The sequence below is a fragment of the Heterodontus francisci genome, chromosome 34, assembly GCF_036365525.1.
Source record: "Heterodontus francisci isolate sHetFra1 chromosome 34, sHetFra1.hap1, whole genome shotgun sequence".
Lineage (NCBI taxonomy): Eukaryota > Metazoa > Chordata > Chondrichthyes > Heterodontiformes > Heterodontidae > Heterodontus > Heterodontus francisci.
This window is the reverse complement of record NC_090404.1, coordinates 41880629-41902061: the sequence shown is the minus strand read 5'-3', so window position 1 is coordinate 41902061 and position 21433 is coordinate 41880629. Positions and strand designations below refer to the sequence as shown.

The following is a 21433-nucleotide window of genomic DNA, read 5'->3' as shown; positions in this document are numbered from 1 at the left end:
TAACCAAGTTTTCAAGCTATTAATTGGAACAGGTAAGATAGACAGAAACTATTTCCAATGTTTGGGGAACCAAATACGAGAGGTCAGAGTATAAAAATTAGAGGCAGACTTTTCATTAATCCACCCTGGGCCCTGAAAACCCGAGCATTAATCCACCCCTGGGCCCTGTAAACCCGAGCATTATTCCACCCCTGGATCCCATAAACCCGAGCATTAATCTACCCCTGGACCCCATAAACCAGAGCATTAATCTACCCCTGGGCCTTGTAAACCCGAGCATTAATCCACCCCTGGGTCTTGTAAACCCGAGCATTAACCCACCCCTGGGCCCTGTAAACCCAAACATTAATCCACCACTGTGCCCTGTGAACTCGAGCATTAATCCACCCCTGGGCCCTGTAAAACTGTGCATTAATCCACCACTGGGCCCCGAAAACCCGAACATTAATCCACCGCTGGGCCCCATAAACCCGAGCATTAATCCACCACTGGGCCCTGTAAACCCGAGCATTAATCCACCACTGGACCCTGTAAACCCGAGCATTAATCCACCACTGGGCCCTGTAAACCTGAACATTAATCCACCCATGTGCCGACTTAAACATTAATGAACCCCTGCTGTATATATACAGAATTACAGGCCAGAAACAGGCCGTTCAGCCCCACTAGTCTGTGCTGCTGTTTATAATCCACATGAGCCTCCTCCCAATCTGATTATCTCGTCCCACTCTGTCCCCATATCCCTCTATTCCCTTCTCCTCATAAGCGTATTCAGCCTCCCCTTAAACACATCATTGCTATCAGCTTCAACCACTCCACATGGCAGTGAGTTCCATATTCTCACCACTCTCTGAGTAGAGAAATTCTTCCGAAGTTCTCTATTTGACCTGTTAATGTCTGTCTTATATTGCTGCCCCCTTGTTCTGACTGACTGATAATTTTAAAGACCTCGATCAGTTCTCCTCCTAGTCTTCGCTGTTCCAGAGAAAGGAGCCCCAGCCTGCTCAATCTTGCTTGATGTTAGCATCCTCTCTGGTGACATCTTTGTAAATCTATTCTGTACTTTCTTCAGTCTTCAATATCCTTTTTTAATCTGGAGACCAGAACTGCTCACAGGACTTCTAAGTGAGGTTCTCTATAAATTTAACATTCCCTCCCTGCTGTTACATTGTATTCCTCTCGAAAAGAACATCAGCTCTTTCTTTGCTCTCTTATTGACTTGTGTTGCTCCTTTTAGTTATTTAAGTGACTCTGTTCCCAGATCTCTTTGCTCCTCTGCTCCATTTAATTTCTTACATTCTAACCAATAACTGGCCTCCTTATTCCTCCTCCCACAATGAACCAGCTCACATTTCACTATGTTGAATTTCACTTCCCATTTATCTGTCTAGTCTGCCAGCCTGTTTCTGTCTTCCTGGATTTCAATGCACTCCTCCACATTATTCGTTCTACCACCCAATTTGGTGTCATCTGCACATCATTAAAACATTCCCCTAATTCCTGGGCCCAAATGTGGGTGAAGAACAGAATTCCCATTGTACTTCACACCATAGTTGATGGCCCGGGCACTTGGGATTCTGTATGATTAATTTAATAATTTTCTTCACTGCCTTGCCAGCCCTAATCCCCATGTGATGACACGAAATCATCCATTCAAAGTTTGGAGCCCTGGACTCTCCTTGAGCCAGAACGTCCCTTATCAATGACTACAGGAGCCCAGTGCACCAGCGCGGAATCAGACTGTGCCCTTCCTGTGTGCAGTGTAGGTGATGGAGATGGACTGAGATGGACCAGGTGGATCGGGGCACGAGAAGAGATTGTGGGTTCAGGGCAGGAATTTGAGCCATGGGTAGACTGGGAGGCTTCATAGACACCTGGAGGTTTGCCAGAGGCCCCATGTTTACCTCATGGTGACAGTCCCGGGGGAGAGGGAGGGGATGGGGTGGGGGTGGGGGGGTCACTGGCCGCCATCTTGGACAGGGCGGGGTCAGGGCACATGTACAGCCATCTTGGTGAGCGCACAGGGTGTGGACAGGACTTCACAGACTCTGTTCCCAACTGGATCCTAGTGCCCAGGCGATGGAACATCCTAGACAACAGGGTTTTAAGCAGCTTTACACACTGCCAGGCTGCATGTGATGTTTGCAACCCAGGGGAATGCATGGATGATGTATATAATAAGTGTGAGATGTCTCAATCCCTGTGTAGTTTCCTGAAGGGGTTGCTCCTCAACTTAGAATCATCGAAATTTTTGCTTTGGAAGGAGGCCATTCAGCCCATCATGTTCATGCCAAGGAGCTATCCAGCCTAATCCCACCTTCCAGCTCTCGATCCATTGTTTTGTCGACTTGGGCACTTGATGTGTGTATTCAAGTACTTTTTAAATGTTATGAGGGTTTCTGCTCTGCCACCCTCCCAGGTAGTAAGTTCCAGATTCCACCACCCTCTGGGTGAAAACATTTCCCCTCAAATCCTCTCTAAATCTCCTACCTTAAACCCTAAATCTATGCCCCCTGGTTATAGACCCCTCAACCAAGGAGAATGGTCCTTCCTATCCACTCTATGTGGACTCTGTATAAATGTAAACACTTCAATTCGGTCTCCCCTCAGCCTCCTCTGTTCCAAAGAAAACAACCTTCATCTATCCAATCTTTCCTCATAACTAAAATTCTCCAATCCAGGCAGCATCCTCGTAAATCTCCTCTGCACCCTCTCTAATGCAGTCATGTATTTCCTGCAGTGTGGTGACCAGTACTGCACACAATATTCCAGCTGTGGCTTAACCATTCCCAGCATAACCTCCTTACTTTTGTATTCTGTGCCTCATCAATGAAGACAAGTATCCCGTATGACTTCGCAAGCAGTGGCTAGTCACTGTGTTGCATCCACAAGGCAGAGAACTGCATGGATAGCAGGTTTAGGTAGGTGGTCACACCACAGGTTAGGAGCATGCAGGAGGATAAGGAATGGGTGACCGACAGACAGTCTAAGAGAACCAGGCAGGTAGTGCAGGAGCATCCTGATACAATCTCACTTGCTAATCGGCTTTCCATTTTGGATACTGGTGAGGGTGATGGTTTCTCAGAGGAGTGCAGACAGAGCCACGTTTGTGGCACCACAGGTGGCTCAGCTGCACAGGAGGGAAGGAGGAAGAATGGAAGAGCAGTAATGATAGGGGATTCATGAATTATGCGATCACACATGTGTTTCTGCGGCTCTAGATAGGGCTCGAGGATGGTGTGTTGCCTCCCTGGTACCAGGATCAATGATGTCATGGAATGGCTACAGGTCATTTATCTGGGGGAAGGTGAACAGCCAGAGGTTGTGGTCCACGTTGGCACCAATAACATCGATTGAAAGGGGGAATGAGGTCCTGAAAGCTAATTTTAGGGAGCTAGGAAGGAGATTAATAAGCAGGACCTCAAAAGCAGTAATCTTAGGATTACTCCCAGTACCATGTTCAAGTGAGCATAGGAATAGGAGAATTGACCGATTGAACAGGTGACTGGAGAACTGATGTAGAAGGGAGGGCATCAGATTTCTGAGGCACTGGGACTAGTTGTGGGGCAGGTGGGACCCATACAAGATGGATGGGTTGCATTTTAGCATGACTGGGACTTATATCCTCACAGGGAGATTACGAGTGCTGTTGGGGAGGGTTTAAACTTGATTGGCAAAGGATGGAAATCTGAGAGGGAGCTCAGATTGGAGGGAAGCAAAACTGGTACTTGTCAGGGGTATGGGAACCAGGGGAAAATATCAGACAGGAACACCAAGGTGTACAGAATACTGGGGGAGATAGGTAGCTCTAGAGTGGGAATAGAAAGTTATTAGGTAGAGTCAAAGTAAGGGTGAAAATAATAAAGTCTAAATCAGGTTTAATGTGCTTGTATGTGAATGCACAGAGTGTGGTTAATACAATTGGTGAGGTACATGTGCAGATTGCCATGTGGAAATATGATGTTGTGGCTCGAACCTGGCTCAAAGAAGGGCAGGACAGGGTGTTAAGTATTCCCGGATACAAGGTGTCCAGGAAAGATAGGAAAGGGGAAAAATGGGGGAAGAGTGGCGTTATTGATTAAGGAGAGCATTGCAGTGCTGGGGAAAAAGGATGTCCCATCGGGGTCGAGGACAGAATCAATTTGGCTAGAATGAAGGAACAAAAAAGGTGCATTTACATTGCTCTGTGTTGTCTTTAGGCCACCAGCTAGTGGGAAGAACGTGGAGGAAAAAATTGCAAGGAAATTACAGAGAGGTGCAAAAATTATAGGGTAGTTATAATGGGGGACTTTAATTTTTCAAACATATAGTGGGATAGTAGTAGTGTAAAGGGCAGTGAGGGACAAGTGTTCATCGAGTTGTTCAGGAAAGTTTTCCACAGCACTATGTTGCTCGTCCATTGAGAAAGGAGGCATTCCTGGACCTGGTTCTTGGGAATGAGGTGGGCCAAGTGGATCAAGGATCAGTAGGGGAGCATGTAGGGGAGATTGATCATTGTATCATAAGATTTAGACTGACTATAGAAAAGGACAAAGAACAATCCAGAGTAAGAGTAATTAACTGGGGGAAAGACAACTTCAATGGGGTAAGAATGGAGCTGGCTGAATAAATGAGATTCAAAACTTGCCAGGAAACCTGATAGCTGAACAATGGGTTACCTTCAAAAAAGAGGTAGTTCGGGCACAGTCAGCATATGTTCCCTCGAAGGGGAAAGGTAGGGCAAATAAATCCAGAGCTCCTTGGATTATAAAAGAGGTAGAGATTACGATAAAGAAGAAAAATTGTGCTGATGACAGATGGCAGGTAGAAAATTCCTGGAAGCAGGCTGAATATAATGTCCAGAGGGGACATGAAAAAGCAAGAAAGAGAATGAAAGATAGAGCATAAAAAGAGACTGACAGCTAGTAATAAAGGGAATCCCCAAATTTTTGATCGACATATAAATAGTAAAAGGGTGGTAAAAGTATGTGTGGGGCTGATTAGGGACCATTAAGGGGACAGAGGGAATAGCTGAGGTATTAAATTAATATAAGATAAAAGCAAAATACCGCAGATGCTGGAAATCTGAAATAAAAACAAGAATTGCTGGAACCACTCAGCAGGTCTGGCAGCATCCGTGGAAAGAGAAGCAGAGTTAACGTTTCGGGTCAGTGACCCTTCTTCGGAACTGTATTAAATTAATACTTTGCTTCTGTCTTTACCAGGGAAGAAGATGCAACCCAGGCAATGTTAAAAGAGCAGGTAATTCAGACACGAGAAGGGTTTGACATTGATAAAGAGGATGTACTAGATAGGCTGTCTGCAGTTAAAGTGGATAAAGCACCAGGAAAATATAAGATGCATCCAAGGATACTGAGGGAAATGAGAGTGGAAATCGCAGAGTCACTGGCCATAATTTTTCAGTCTCCCTTCGATTTGGGGGGTGGTGCCAGAGGACTGGAGAATTGCAAATGTGACAACCTTGTTCAAAAAAAGGGTGTAAAGATCATCCCAGCAATTACAGGACAGTCAGTTTAACTTCGGTGGTGGGGAAACTTCTAGAAAGAATAACTTCGGACAAAATTAACAGTCACATGGACAAATGGGAGTTAATTAAGGAAAACCAGCATAGATTTCTTCAAGGAAAATCATGGTTAACCAACTTGCTGGAGTTTTTGAGGAGGTAACTGTGAGGGTTGATGAGGGTAATGCTGTTGATGTGGTGTACATGGACTTTCAAAAGACAATGATACAGTGCCACACAACAAACTTGTGAGCAAACTTATAGCTCATGGAATAAAAGGATGGTAGCAACATGGATATGGAATTGGCTGAGTGACAGAAATAGAGTCATGGTTAACGGATGCTTTTCAGGCTAGAGGAAGGTTTGTGATGGAGTTCCCCAGGGATCAGTGCTGGGACGGTTGCTTTTCCTGATATATATTAATGACCTAAACTTTGGTGTACAGGGCACAATTTCAAAGTCTGTTGGTGATATGAAACTTGGAAGCATTGTGAGCTGTGATGAGGATAGTGTAGAACTCCAAAAGGACATAGACAAGTTGGTGGTATAGTAGATAGGAGTCAGATGAAGTTCAATGCAGAGAAATCTGAAGTGATTCATTTTGATAGGAAGAACATGGAGAGACAATATAAAATAAAGGGTACACTGGGTGCTGCAGCAGAAGGAATTGGGTGTATAAGTGTATAAGTCTTTGAAGGTGGCAGGACAGGTTAACAGAGAGGTTAATAAAGCATACAGTTTCCTGGGCTTTATTAATAGGGACATAGAGTACAAGAGCAAGGAAGTTATGTTGAACTTGTATAAGACACTAGTTCGGCCTCAGCTGGAGAACTGCATCCAACTCTGCGCACTGCAATTTAGGAAAGATGTGAGGGAATTGGAGAAAGTACAGAAAAGATTCACAAGAATGGTTCCAGAGATGAGGAATTTCAGTTATGAAGATAGATTGGAGAAGTAAGGACCGTTTTCCGTGGAGAGAAGAGAAGGCTGAGAGGTGCTTTGATCGAAGTATTCAAAATCATGAGAGGTCTGGACAGAGAATCATACCTTACAGACAATTTCCCAGACATTGCCATCACCATCCCGAGGTGTACCACCAGCAGGACAGACCCAGCTGCCGTCAATCAACTGGACATTGTGAGTTGACAGGTCAGAGGTCAGGTACCGAGTGCACAGGCGCATTGTGGGCCAGTGTTTGGAGCGAGTGTGTGATGGTGGCGGAGAGACGCTTGTGAGCCGCTTCTGCGGCCGGGAAGCGGCGTGGGGAGGCTTCAGAAACACCCGGTGTAGGCCTCAACATCCCCAATAACAAACTCCCGGTCCCGCGTTTGCACCAAGTGGGGCGGTAGCTGCGGGAAACTGAGCTCAGTTATAAAGGGGCCTGGGGGAGGGGAGGGAGGGAGGAACCATTTGGGACACAGCACAGGGCAGGAGGTCCCCCCTCCTCCCCCACTCCCTTGTTCCACAAAGACTCCCCTTGGACTGGGCCACACCTGGGCAGGGCTGGCTCAAGGTGCAGGAAGCTGCAAGCTGCTCGGCTGAGCTGTGGACTGGGAGGAGAGGGGGGTTTGACTGACAGGCCTGGGGAGGGGGATATCAGGGCAGGTACACACACTGCTCCCCCTTTTTCCTCCTGGGATCTTTTACTGGAGTCGTGTTGCTGTGTGTTTCTAAACTTTGTCTCCCTATCCCGGTAATGTCGGTGGATTGTAGGTTGCTGTGAGTGTTAGACTATATTGCCTCTCCTCATTCTTCTTCCCTCTCCCACTCCGAGTTCCAGGCTGCAGGCACCGGCGGCTTGATATGCCTGAAACATTAAATATGTTTCTCTCTTCACAGAGACCTGCTGAGTATTTCCGGCATTTTCTCCTTTTATTTCAGATTTCCAGCATCTGCAGGACTTTGCTTTTGTTTTATTGCACGAGTTGCTCACAGAATCAAAGGCAGTGAAGGTGCAAGAGCTGGACAGAAGCAGTCGTGACAGATCCTCAGTGGGTGGGAAATCGCCGAGTGCAGGGGAGGAATGAAGCTGGCGGATGTGCGAGGAGGCTTCAGAAACATCTAGTGTAGGCCTCAGCACCCCCAATAAGAAGCTCCGCGTCCCGTGTTCCAAGGAGAACAATCCCAGCTTCTCCAACCTAACCTTGCAGGTAAATTCCCTCATCCCTGGAACCATTCTGGTAAATCTCCTCTGCACCCTCTCAAGGACCTTCCCATCCTTCCTAAAGTGTGGTGATCAGAACTGGATGTAATACTCTTGTTGTGGCTGAACAAGAGTGTTATAAAAGTTCCCCTTAACTTCCCTGCCTTTGCACTCAATACCTCTTTAGCAAGCCCAAGATCCTATATACTATGCTCAATGCACTGCCTGGGAGGGTGGTAGAGGCGGGTTGTCTCACATCCTTTAAAAAGTACCTGGATGAGCACCTGGCATGTCATAACATTCAAGGATATGGGCCAAATGCTGGCAAATGGGATTAGGCAGACAGGTCTGTTGTCTTTAATGCATCGGTGCAGACTCGATGGGCTGCAGGGCCTCTTCTGCACTGTATTATTCTGTGATTCTGTGAACTGTTTTCAATATGTCCTGCCAACTTCAATGATCTATGCATATGAACCTCCCAGGTCCCTCTGTCCCTGCCCACTCTTTAGATTTGTGCCATTAAGCATATATTGCCTCTTTGCATCCATTCTGACAATCTTATCATGAGGGTTGTATTCCCTGGATTTAGAAGATTAAGGGTTGAGTTGATCGAAATTTTCAGGATAATAGACCTGATTGTATGGATCACTAGTGTCCAGCCTTTTTGCATGAGGGGCTACGTTCTAAATCTTGTCCTACATAGGGGGCCGGAGGTGAGCAACTTTCGGAAAGTTAAAGGTATTAGAAATTTATTTTACTGTTCATCAAAACCAGAAAAATGTGCATTTTTGTGAATAATCTTTAAATGAAAACGAATGTATTAACTTACTTTCCCATCACTATGTTGAACATTGATTTAGTGAGTTACCTGGCATGGTTTTTGCTTGCAGTAGCAGACATTGTCTGCCTGCACACTTGATGTAGCGATGCAGAGAATTCCAGATAGATTCCACCTGTGAGGAGTGATCTTAATCTCTTTCACTGTCTCTCCCTCTGCCGCTGTCCCTCTGCTGCTCTCTCACTGTCTCTGTCTCTCTCCCTCGTGCTCTCTCTCTCCCTCTCTGCCTCAGTTTTTCTCTTTCTCTGTCTGTTTGTCTCACTTCGTTTCTGTGTTTCTGTCTACCTCTTTCTCTGTGTCTCTCTCACTGTGTGTCTTTGTCTCGTTGTGTCTCTGTGTGTCTCTATTTCTCTCTGTCTGTCTGTCTGTCTCTCTTTGTCTGTCTGTCTGTCTCTCTCTCTGCCTCCATTTCTCTCTCTCCGCCTCCGTTTCTCTCTCACTCCCTATCTGACTGTCTCTGTTTGTCTCTCTGTCTCTCTCACTCTGTCTGTCTGTCTCTCTGCTCTACTCCCGAGGCTCAATTGTCCAAGCACCCTGCTCCCAGGGTCCGGTTACAACGGCACCCTGTTCCCAGCTCCCGGTTACCACAGCACCCTGCTCCCAGCTCCCGGTTACCACAGCACCCTGCTGCCAGGGCCCGGTTCCCATAGCACTTTGCTCCCAGGGTCCGGTTACCACAGCACCCTGCTCCCAGGGCCCAGTTACCACAGCACCTTGCTCCTGGGCCTGCGGCTCCTCAGATGGCTCCTGCTCGGGGACGGTGATGAAGAGCCTGAGGCCCAGGCCTAGTCCATACGCAGGCAGAGCCAGTGCTTGGCCTGGGTCATGAGCTCATGGCATGGAAGGCTGCACTGGATATGGAGATTGGGCGGGAAGCGCTGCCAGAAAGGCAGCTCAGCTCGGTCACGACCATCTTACTAAAGGAGCCAAAATATCAGATCCTGAAGCTTGTCTGTCATCTTGGTAAATGAAGACATGTGCAGTGCAGCGTCTCTGCCATGTTGGTAAAGGAGCTGTAATTATTGTCAGTCACTGAATGTTTTGGCAGGTCAGATGGAAACCATTTGCAGGCTGGATTCTGGACCATGGGCTGGATGTTCTGGAGTGTCGAACTAGGAGGCGTAGAGTAAAAGTTAGAGCCAGACCTTTCAGGAGTGAAGTTAGGAAACATTTCTACACACAAAGGGTGGCAGAAATTTGAAACTCTCTTCCACAAACAGCAGTTGATGCGAGATCAATGTTAATGTTAAATCTGACATTGATAGATCTTTGTTAACCAAAGGTATTAATGGAAATGGGACAAAGTCGGGTATATAGAGTTAGATCACAGATCAGCCATGATCTCAATGCCTGGTGGAACAGGCTCGAGGGGCTAAATGGGCAACTCCTCGAATCATAGAAACTTACAGCACAGAAGGAGGCCATTCAACCCTTTGTGCTTGTGCTGGCCCTTTGAAAGAACAACTGTGTTTAGTCCCGTGCACCCACTTGTTGTTTGTAAGCCTGTAAGTTCCTCATTCTCAAATACCTGTCAACTCCCTTTCAAAATGACTGATTGAATCAGGATCAGCCACCTTTTTCAGGTGGAGCATTCCAGATCCTGACAACTGTCTGTTGTTACAGAAACTGCTGAACTCAATGTTGAGTCCAGAAGGTTGTAAAGTCCTGTTCCTTGAGCTCCCATTGAGCTTCATTGGAACAGGGCAGGAGGCCGAAGACAGAGAGGTCAGAGTGGGAGTGGGATGGAGAATTAAAATGGGAAGTGACTGGAAACTCAGGAATATGCTTGCAGATTGAATGGAGATGTTCCTCAAAGTGATCACCCCATACATGTGTTTGGTCGTCCCAATGTAGAACAGGTCTCATTGTGAGCAGTGAATATAATATACAAAATTGCAAAAAGGACAAGTAAGTCACTGTCTGTTTTCATCCCACAAAACCCTGAGAATAGCCCAAAGGGAGCTATTCTATTTCAAGAGTAAACGTTACAAAGTAAAGCAAATCAGTTGCTGGAATATTAAACTCCACCCCAGCTATAAAGAATATTAACACAGCAGATATAAACCCCACTGTCAGAATGAATATGGTTCACTCCTGGATGTGATTAACAGCAGCAATAATTACAGAATGCAACAGCTACAGTCACTTGTGAACTCACTGGTGTCTCAGCATTTTGGATATCGATTAAATTCCTTCCCACAGATGGAGCAGGTGAACGGCCTCTCGTTATATTATTATAATATAATACTATCTTAAAGATCATCTAATAAGATATTCTCTCGTACAGTTCAGTGGGATGTAAACAGTAACTCCAGCAATTTCCGGAGAGATGGTGCGAAAGCCCCTGTGTGCAGAGTGAGCATAAAATCAATGTGTGTAAAGCCTCTCCTAATACCCTGTAAAAGGAGGTAATAAAAGTCATCACTGACAGTACAGGATAGAAATTCAGAACAGACAATTCGAGATCCTATGGAACATTTTATTCCTCTCTTGTTTCCCCAAAGCTGTAAATCGCAGTCCCACACACTCTCCCTCCTCCCTGTGCTGAAATCCAAACCCATGACACCATCTGCACCATTTCTTTCTTCCTCTGCCAGTTTTCTCCCTCCCTCTACTGTGGCTGGGTTCAGTTCTCCAGCCCCTGTGTGCAGAGTGAGAATAAAATTAATGAGTCAATGATTTTCTCTCCTGGTCACTGGGACCCTGAAGCCCCGCCCACTCTCTGTTCTGGTCCCACAAATTGCCAGATTCATTCAGCTCAATTTCACAACTTGTCTTTGTGTTTTTGTGGGTTCTCTCTCACTCCCTTTTTCCTGTTGTAACTTCATGTTACAGGGTATTAGAAAGGGAGGATTTGCGGACGGGAAAGTCAAACAAAATATGACGTCAAGAGATGACAGTCACTCGTATCATCAGGATCTGAATATCATTGGCCTTTGATCATGCAAGCAAAAAGTGTGGAGAAACCGTTCACGTGCTCTGTCTGTGGACGAGGCTTCAGACGATCATCTGGTCTGTCGACACACAAGTGTAGTCACACTGGGGAGAAGCTGTGGAAATGTGGGGACCTTGAGAAAGAATTAAATTACACGTCTGAGCTGGAAACTCCTCGACACAGTCAAACTGAGGAGAGGCCGTTCATCTGCTCTGAGTGTGGGAAGGGATTCACTCAGTCATCCTCCCGACTTACACACCAGCGAGTTCACACTGGGGAGAGACCATTCACCTGGAGTGAATGTGGGAAGAGTTTCATTCATTCATCCTCCCTACTCACACACCAGCGAGTTCACACTGGGGAGAGGCAATTCACCTGCTCTGAGTGTGGGAATGGATTCACTCAGTTATCAAACCTGCTGGCACATCAACGAATTCACACTGGGGAGAGTCCATTCACCTGCTCTTATTTTGGGGAGGGTTTCACTTATTCATCCACCCTGCTGATACACCAGCGAGTTCACACTGGGGAGAGGCCGTTCACCTGCTCTGAGTGTGGGAAGGGATTTGCTAATTCATCCGCTCGGCTGAGGCACCATTCGAGTTCACACGGGGGAGCGGCCGTTCACCTACTCCGTATGTGGGAAGAGATCTACTCAGTCATCCCACCTGGTGACACACCAGTTCATTCACACTGGGGAGAGGTCATTTATCTGCTCCGTGTGTAGGAAGGGATTCACTCAGCCATCCTATCTGCTGACACACCAGTGAGTTCACAGTTAACTACAGGGGTTGGATTCTGCTGTTGCTGCTGTTAATCATATCCAGACACAACCATGTTCATTCTGACAGTTGAGGTTTATTTCTGATGTCAGTTGCTCCTCTAGGACTGAGCGTCTGCCCCACAGCATCTCTCATTCATGTGTGAATAGACCATCGTGTCTTCAAACCTTATTTTTAATTGAAATCCACTCAGTAAATGTACTGAAGAAAAGATGAACAATAAACAGATCACAGGCAAATCCTGTAACTCTATCTTGACAGGAGAAAGTCTGTTCTTTAGCTCAAGAATGAGGCTGTTTAAGATCTGTGCGTTTCTAAGCACTCGTAGACTGTTGGATAGACAGGCTGTTCACAACTGTTAACATGTCAGATAGTGAAGGAATTAGTCTTAAAGTAAACGCACCAATTTATAAGCTCAGACTCCAGTCCCTGCTGTAATTAATACTCAGCATCTATGAGTGTTGATTTACAGTCAATCACTGAATCGCCTGTTTAATCTTTGTTACTTGTTTTGTGAAATACTCTAACTAGAAGTGCTGAACTGCTGGATAACTCTAATTACATTTAAATGTGTTTCTACATGTTTATAAAGTGTCTGTGTGTCCAGACTTAACTAAGTTGTGATTTGTAACCAATAAATTATGTTTCGGGTATGACTTGTCATCTGGTATCTTGGTGGTTTGACGAGAAAGATTTAATTAACTCACTCAGCAGCTTGAGAGGAACCAGACTGAGGTTTAATGAACATAAGAAATAAGAGCTGGAGGAGCCCATTTGGCCCTTGGAATCTGCTCTGCCATTCACCCAGATCATGGCTGATCTTCTCAACTCCACCTTCCCGCACTATCCCCATATCCCTTAATTCCCTTTGTACCCAAAAATCTATCAATCTCTGTCTTAAATATACTCAATGACTGAGCATCCACTGCTCCCTGGGGAAGAGAATTCCAAAGATTCACAACCCTTTCAGTGAAGAGATTTCTCCTCATTTCTGTTCTAAATGTCTGATCCCTTATCCTGAGACTGTGACCCGGTGTTCTAGATTCCCCAGACAGGGGAAACATTTTCTCAGCATCGCCCTTGCCAAGTCCCTTAAGGATTTATGTTTCAGTCAGATCACATCTTCTTCTTCTAAACCCCAGGGAATATAGGCTTAATCTACTCAATCTCTCCTCAAAGGAGTAGATGGAGTGTAGCGGGGGTTGCTGTGCAATAGTGGTTCTGTTACTGAAATAGTAATCCAGAGGCCTGGACTAATGATGCTGAGACATGAATTCAAATCCCACCACTGCAATTAAAAAACGAGGATCAATATTGGTGACCATGAAACTACAGATTGTCCTAAAAACCCACCTGGTTCACTAATTTCCTTCAGGGAAGGAAATCTGCTGTCCTTACCCGATCTGGTCTGACTCCAGACCCACAGAAATGTGATTGACTCTTAACTACACTATGAAATGGCCTAGCTGGTCACTCAGTTATATTCAAGGAAGTAGCTCAAAACCACCTTCTCAGGGTCAATTAGGGATGGGCAAATAATGCTTGTCAGTTCATTAACACCCACAGTCCATGAATAAATAGAACAATCCCAGGAACCAGACGAGTGAACCTTCATTGCATTCCCTCAATGGCAGTATGTCCTTCCTTTGGTAAGGAGACCAAAACTGCACACTTTTCTCCAGGTGGGGCCTCACCAATGTCCTGTATAATTGTAGTAAGACTTCTTTACTCTTCTACCCCAATCCCTTTGTAACAAAAGCTAACATACTATTTGCTTTCCTAATTGCTCGCTGTACCTCTATGTTAGCTTCCTGTGATTCATGTACAAGGACACTGTTACATGTGCTTTGCTTTTAACAATGGAAAAAACTTGGAGTTCTGTGTTTTGCAAGACTGAGATAATTGAATGCTGAACTGTGTGGGGAACAGTCTCCAAGGCAACTTGTTTCCAAGCAACAACAGCAAGGAAAATGATAGGTCACATGACATTGTTAAGAGTTCAATTTCACTTTACTTTGTGAAAGATCAGCACTGGGCAGGCAGGAGGCAGAACAAACTGGCTGGGACTTGTGTTCTTTGGCAGACTCGAAAAAGGCCTTTCCATTGAAAGAAGGCATCTGGAGAACGAAATTCCACATTTGAGTTGTGTCTGTGTTCTGCCTGGAGAGGAAAAGACCCAGACAAAGAGGAGTTGCTGCTGCCTGTGGAGAAAGGCTCCTTTGCTGAGAGGAAGCCTTGCATTGTTAAAGGTAGCAAATTCCTATTGCCTCCAGTCTCTGAAAAATCTCTGCCTCAAGAGTGATTCCTGTTACTCATGTGCTTTTTGGGAGATCCTGAAATCTCAAGAAAGCTACTATTGCTGGACTGCTACTTTAAAATTTAAGTAGACCTGTTGCTACACCTTTTGCTGAAAGATCTGTGTGACGCCTGCTATTGACGAATTGCCACGACCGTCTACTCATCACAGACTGCTCAACAAACTTGCCTGGAGAGACTTTGAGTGGCTTCTGACATTTCAACTCTGGGCCACCTCACCGATTCGGAAATATCCTACCAGACCACCAACGATTTTATTATTCTGAAGAAACAGTTGAACACCAAAAACTCTTTCTCCGCAGTGAACTGGTTTTTGAATGTATGTGTGTGTGCATGAGGCTTAGGAAGAATAAGAAGTTATTTTTTTATATAAATGCATTGATACATCCCATTAGTGTTTAAGATTTAGTTTATTAATAAATAGTTAATTTTGCTGTTGTTTGAAAAAATCTTGTTTTTTGTGCTTTATTCTTGGGGAAAAAATAAAGTGTTTAATTTGTCTAATTTCCAGTAGGTGGGAAACTTTACTAAAATGTTGTGACCGGAGACACAGTGGGACTGAATTAACAGTGCATTACTCCCACCTTGATCGTAACAACACTCAGGTCCCTCTGAATGCAAACATTTCTCAGTTTCTCAACATTCAATTAAAAATTTTTTAAAAAAAAATATTTTTTCTTATCAAAGTGGATAACGTCTCACTTCACCATATTGTATTCCATCTGCCATGTTCTTACCCACTCACCCACCCAACCTGTCTGTATCCCTCTGAAGCCTCTTTCTGTCTTCCACATTTCTTGCTTTCCCACCTAACTTTGTATCATCAGCAAACATGCATACATTACACTCAATCCCTTCATCTGAGCCATTTCTTTAGATTGTAATTAGCTGAAGCCCAAGCACTGATCCTTCCTATATCCTACTAGTTATAGCTTGCCAACTTGAAAATAACCCATTTATTCCTACTGTCGGCTTTCTGTCTATTAACCAATCTCAATCCATGCTAATATATTAAATCAATCACCATAAGTCCTAACTGGGTAATAACCTCTGCACCTTATCAAATGCTTCTTGCGTCTTAAAAATCCAAATGAAAAACTGCTTCCCCCTTATTCACCTTACCAGTTACATTCTCAAGAAACTACAAGATTTGTTAAACGTGATTTCTCTTTCACAAGTCCATGTTGCTTCTGATTAATCATATTATGATTTTCAAAGTGTCCTGTTACCATTTCCCCGAACAATACATTCTAGCAATTTGCCGACAACTGATGTGAGGCTAATTGTCCGATAGTTCCCCATTTTCTCTCTTTCTACTTTCTTGAATAGTAAGGTTCTGTTTGCTACCTTTCAATCCTTGGGAACCGCTCTAGAATCTATGGAATTCTGGAAGATCAAAACCAATGCATCCACTATTTCTGCAGCGACCTCTTTTAAAACCTGAGGATGAAGGTTGTCAGGTCCAGGGGATTTGTTGCCACTTAGTCCCTTTAATTTTTCCATTCCTATTTCTTTACTTATACTGATTTCTTTCACTTCCTCATTCTCACTAGACACCTGGTTTACTATTTCTGGAATGTTTTTGTGTCTTCTACCATGAAGACAGATACAAATCATTTGTTTAATGTCTCTGTCATTTCCCTCTGCCCCATTTCAATTTCCACTGTCTCTCTCTCTAATGGGGCCACATTTCCTTTCTCTCACTCTTCCTATTTCTTTAGGTATAGAAACATTTACAATCTGTTTTTATGTCTCTTGTTAATCTGCACTCAGATTTTTTTCCTTATTAATTTCTTGATCCTCCTTTGCTGAATTCTAAAATCCATCCAATCCTCAGGCATACCACTTTTTTGGGGATCATTATAAGTCTCTTCCTTCAATCTAATACTGCCTCTCACTCGTCTTGTTCGCCATGGTTGGTCCACTTTTTCTATGGGATTTTTGTGACTTAAAGGAATGCACATTTGTTACAAATTATGTATTAATTCTTAAAATGCAAGCCTTTGCTTATCAACCATCATATCTTTTGACATAGTGTCCCAATCTACTTTAGCCAACTCGCCCCTCATCCTGCAAAGTTTGCTTTGTTTGGATGTAAGACCGCAGTATTGTCCCGAACTAAATGACTTTAAAACTCAATATAAAATACGACCATATTATGATTACACTTCCCTTGAGGCTCTTTAATACAAGGTTATTAATGAACCCTTTCTCAGCTCATTATTTCATGAAAGTGATGCATTTGAGTCTTAATTCAGCCTTATGTCATCTCCCAGTGGACTTATACTGTCCTGTTAGTGCTGGGTCAGGCCTTGTCCAGCTCAAACAGCCCAGATAACAAGAGCCAACGAGCCTTATTTCACTCCTGAGGGTAGTTTGTTTCTTGAGGTTCAGATTATCATTAAAATAACAACACACACTGAGTCCACCCATCATTCTCCCAGACGCACTGTCACCTCACAGTCAGGATCATGTATCTATGAAGGGGAGATTGTTGTCCTCTCTAGACCACCCTGAAAACCCTTGCTCCATAATGGTCAGGAGTAGACGGTCTCGGTATTATGAGAGGAGCCTCAGGGGATCAGTCTCAGTGATCCTGTAAAACAGAGGAACGTATGAGTGGGAGGAGGCAATTCAGCCCCTCAAGCCTGTTCGTCTATTCATTTATGTCATGACTGATCCAGATCACAACTACCTTTACCAGTGTTGATTACATATCCCAATAACTTTACCCAATAAAAATATGTCACTCTCAAGTTTTGACATTTTCATTTTATCCCCATCCATAGCAGCTTTTTTGGGGGGACAGTGTTCCAGATTTCACTATCACATGTGTGAAGAAGTGCTCCCTGACAGCACTCCTGAATGGCCCAGCTCTAATTTTAATGTTGTTCCATCTTATTCCGCAATCCACCAACAGAGGAAATCATTTTTCTTTATCGACCCTCTTAAAACCTTTAATCTTCTTTGTTACATGAATTATATCACCCCTTAATCTTCATACTCAATGAAATACAAGCGCAGTCTATATGACCTGTCTTCACAATTTAACCCTTTTAGTCCTGATATCATTCAGGTGAATGTGCAGTGTACCTCCTGCACAGCTGATATATCCTTCCTGAGGTGTGCTGCCCAGAACTGAACACCTCACACGTTTTGTCTTTCATCACACCATTAACATACAGTTTGTCTTTGTGCCATGATCTACTGGTTAGTTATTCTCTGTGATCTTGTCCAGAAAAACATATCTTTTGTTATCTCTTGCCCCATCCCCGGTTTATTATTTATTTATTTATTTAGAGATACAGCACTGAAACAGGCCCTTCGGCCCACCGAGTCTGTGCCGACCATCAACCACCCATTTATACTAATCCTACAGTAATCCCATATTCCTACCACATCCCCAACTTACCTCAATTCCCCTACCACCTACCAATACTAGGGGCAATTTGTAATGGCCAATTTACCTCTCAACATGCAAGTCTTTTGCTGAGGGAGGAACCCGGAGCACCCGGAGAAAACACACGCAGACAGAGGGAGAACTTGCAAACTCCAGCATACTAGCTTAAAACCTTATACATTTCTAACATTTGTCAGTTCTGATGAAAGGTCAGTGACCTGAAACATTAACTCTGCTTCTCTCTCCACAGATGCTTCCAGACATGCTGAGTATTTCCGGCATTTCTTGTTTTTATTTCAGATTTCCAGCATCTGCAGTATTTTGCTTTTATTTATCTCACTTCAGATGATGTGTAACCAGAGTTGCATATAACTGCAGCATTACTTTCACCCTTCAGATAAAGGCAAATATTCCATTGGACATTTTAATTTCCTTTTCTCCCAGTCCTGTAGTTTTTAGTGATTTTTCTGCATGAAACCCTCAATCTCTCTGTCCCTTCACAGTTCCTAACTTTTAATCATTTAGAAAATATTCTGATTCATCTTCCTTAGATCTAAGTTACCAGAATGGTTCCAGTGATGGGAGATTTTAGTTACAAGGTGAGGTTGTAAAAGCTGGGGTTGTTCTCCTTGGCACAAAGGAGATTGAGGGGAGATTTAATCGAAGTGTAAAAGATTATGACAGGCATGGAAAAGTTAGACAAGGAAAACCGTTCCCATTAACTGATGGTACAAGAATTAGGGGCACAGATTGAAAGTTTTGGGCAAGAGATGCAGAGGGAATATAAGGAAGCACTTTTTTATGCAGTGGGTAGTAAATGATCTGGAACTCGCTGCCCATGAGGGTGGTGGAAGCAGAGACAATCACTGAATTCAAGAGGAAATTGGATGGACACTTGAAGGAAATAAACTTACAGGGCGACGACAGTCAAGCAGGGGAGTAGGACTGACTGGATTACTGTGTGGAGAACTGTCATGGACGTGATGGGCTGAATGGTCTCCTCTGTTCCATACATGACTCTAATGTTAATGACCTCACAATTCCCCACATTGACCTCCTGCTGTCACTGTTTTCTCTGCTCGCTAAATCTGTCAATGTCTCTTTGTAATGTTTTGCTCCCTTCCAGAATACTCAATGTGCCACCTAACTCAGTATTTAGGTTGATTAAGGAAAGCCAGCAAAAGATTTGTTAAGGGAAAATCATGTTCACCTGACTTGCTGGAGTTTCTAAAGATGTAATAGAGAGGTTTGATGAGGACAATAATAATAATAATAATTCCGAAAAAGTGTCACTGACCCGAAACGTTAACTCGGCTTGTCTTTCCACAGATGCTGCCAGACCTGCTGAGTATTTCCAGCATTTCTTGTTTATATTTCAGATTTCCAGCATCCGCAGTGTTTTACTTTTATTATATTGATGAGGGCAATGCTGTTGATGTGGGGTACATGGACTTTCAAAATGCATTTGATACAGTGCCGCACACTTTATATGTATTTATATATGAGTATTTTCAGCACTTTCTGTTTTTATTTCACCTTCCAGAAGATCTGATTTGCAAAAAGGTAAATCCTGTGACAGTGAGTTTAAAAGGTCTCCCGAAGAAATCATCAGCTTCTTCGCACTGTGACATTGAATGTACAGAACACGAATCCTGAGCTGAGTGGGTATGGGGACAGTGAACAGAAAAGGGATGGGGAATCACCAATGTTTGTGTTTTTACAATGAGGCATAAACAGATGGTGAGACACAGAGAGAAATAGAGGGAGAGAAAGAGATTGCAATGACAGGTTAAACACAGAGGGAGAGACACAGTCTCTGGGGCTCTCCAGTGATTGCCCAGCTCCCAGCCTGGATAGAAAACCACCCTCCCCACTCCCTTCTCACACCCTTCCCATAGGTCTGATGTGTAAAGATAAATCCTGGGACAATGATAAGTAATTAGCACCATAATGGCAGTTTTAAAGAGAGTGTTGCAGCTTCTGGACAGACTGGGGCCTGGTCATGTCACTGTTCCCCTGTTGATTAGCTGAAAGATGCAGTAAATGTTCTCAACAATGACCTTGTCGGAATAAGTTCACGGATCATCAAAAGCAGCTCCCTGGAATGTCTCTGTTCAAAGCAGCCCCGGTACCTGCATAAACATGACAATGGACAAGCTCTCAGCACCTAATAGTCCCTCTCACATTTTAAATCTGTTCCCACTTTACAGTCTCTGGGTTTACGGTGGGCGATGTGTAAATGATGCAGAGGTCGTCAATGTTAGTGAGTGACAGAGAAAAGGAGCCCTGGGCTATTGATGTGTCTTTTATTTTAAAAAGTCTTTACATTGTTCTCAACAATATTTCATTTCTGACTCCAGGAGACGTCAGCAGCTGTAACATGTCAATGCAGAGTGTGTGTGTGTTTGGACACGAGGTATCCTTGGACAAGTGCTTCATCCAGAGCGGAATAACAATAAATAAATACGTTTCTCTGTGTCACTCATTCTTACCTAAAGAAAAAAGTCTTGTGTTTTAGGGGGTTTGAGATATTTTTACAACAAGGTGGAGAGGGAGGGGGCCTCAGAAACACAAAGGTTGAGAACCGCTGTTCCAGAGCACACGATGTAACCTCTATATTTCACCCTCTCTATCTCTTCCAGCAACTTTATCACTGCACCTTCCTGGCTCGCAGCCTCTCCACATCTTTCAAGGCTGAAAACAAAGATAAAAACACGTCACGTCCTGCTAAGAGAACTCCTCTATGTTGATGATGCTATACTAGTCGCTCGCACAGAAACTCAACTGCAAAGCCTCATGGACTGTCTTTCCCATGCCTGTAACTTGTTCTCCTTGACAAAAAGCATCAAGAAAACCAGGGTCATGAGACAAGGTTTTGAAACTCCAGCCTTGATCACACAAATAACACCTAATTGAAAGTGATTAGCAAATTCTCCTCCCTTGGTTCCACGGTGAGAAATAAATTGTCTCGTGATTGCAGAGCTCGACACACACAGAGGGAAAGAAGTTACCACTTTTGTCCAACTGTGGAAGGTGCATGGAATAACATCATGCTGACCATTAGGACCAAGCCAATGGTTTTCATGTCTGTGTTCTCAACACCTTGCTCGACGGCTCTGAAACATGGGTGATTGACAACTGCCAGAAAAAGTAGCTCAATAATCTCCAACTTTGCTGTCTGTGGCCCGTTATGGGTATATCCTGGCAGCACAAAATCACAAATGTGGCAGTCCTCTCAAAGGCAGAGCTCCCAAGTGTGTTGGCACTAATCAAACAGAGGTGGCTTTGGTGGATCAGACAAGTCCACAAGATAGAGGATGGCTGCAAACCCAAGGACCAAGGTAGCCGGGACCAGACGACCAGTGGGCGCCCAAAGCTCCGCTTCAAGGATGCTTGCAAGCTTGACCTGAAGGCCCTAAATGTCGACTATCGCACTTGTGAGTCACTAACTGACGAAAGAGGGAAATGGCAACACATCCTGTGGACTGGTGTGCACTACCACGATGACCAGTTGCT

The 21433-nt window shown here is 44.2% G+C and overlaps 1 pseudogene; it reads left to right on the top strand.

Annotated features, from left to right (window-relative positions):
• Positions 1 to 12189, top strand: part of LOC137348852 (zinc finger protein 135-like) — a 55894-nt pseudogene extending 43705 nt beyond the window's left edge.
• Positions 12190 to 21433: the final 9244 nt, after the last annotated feature.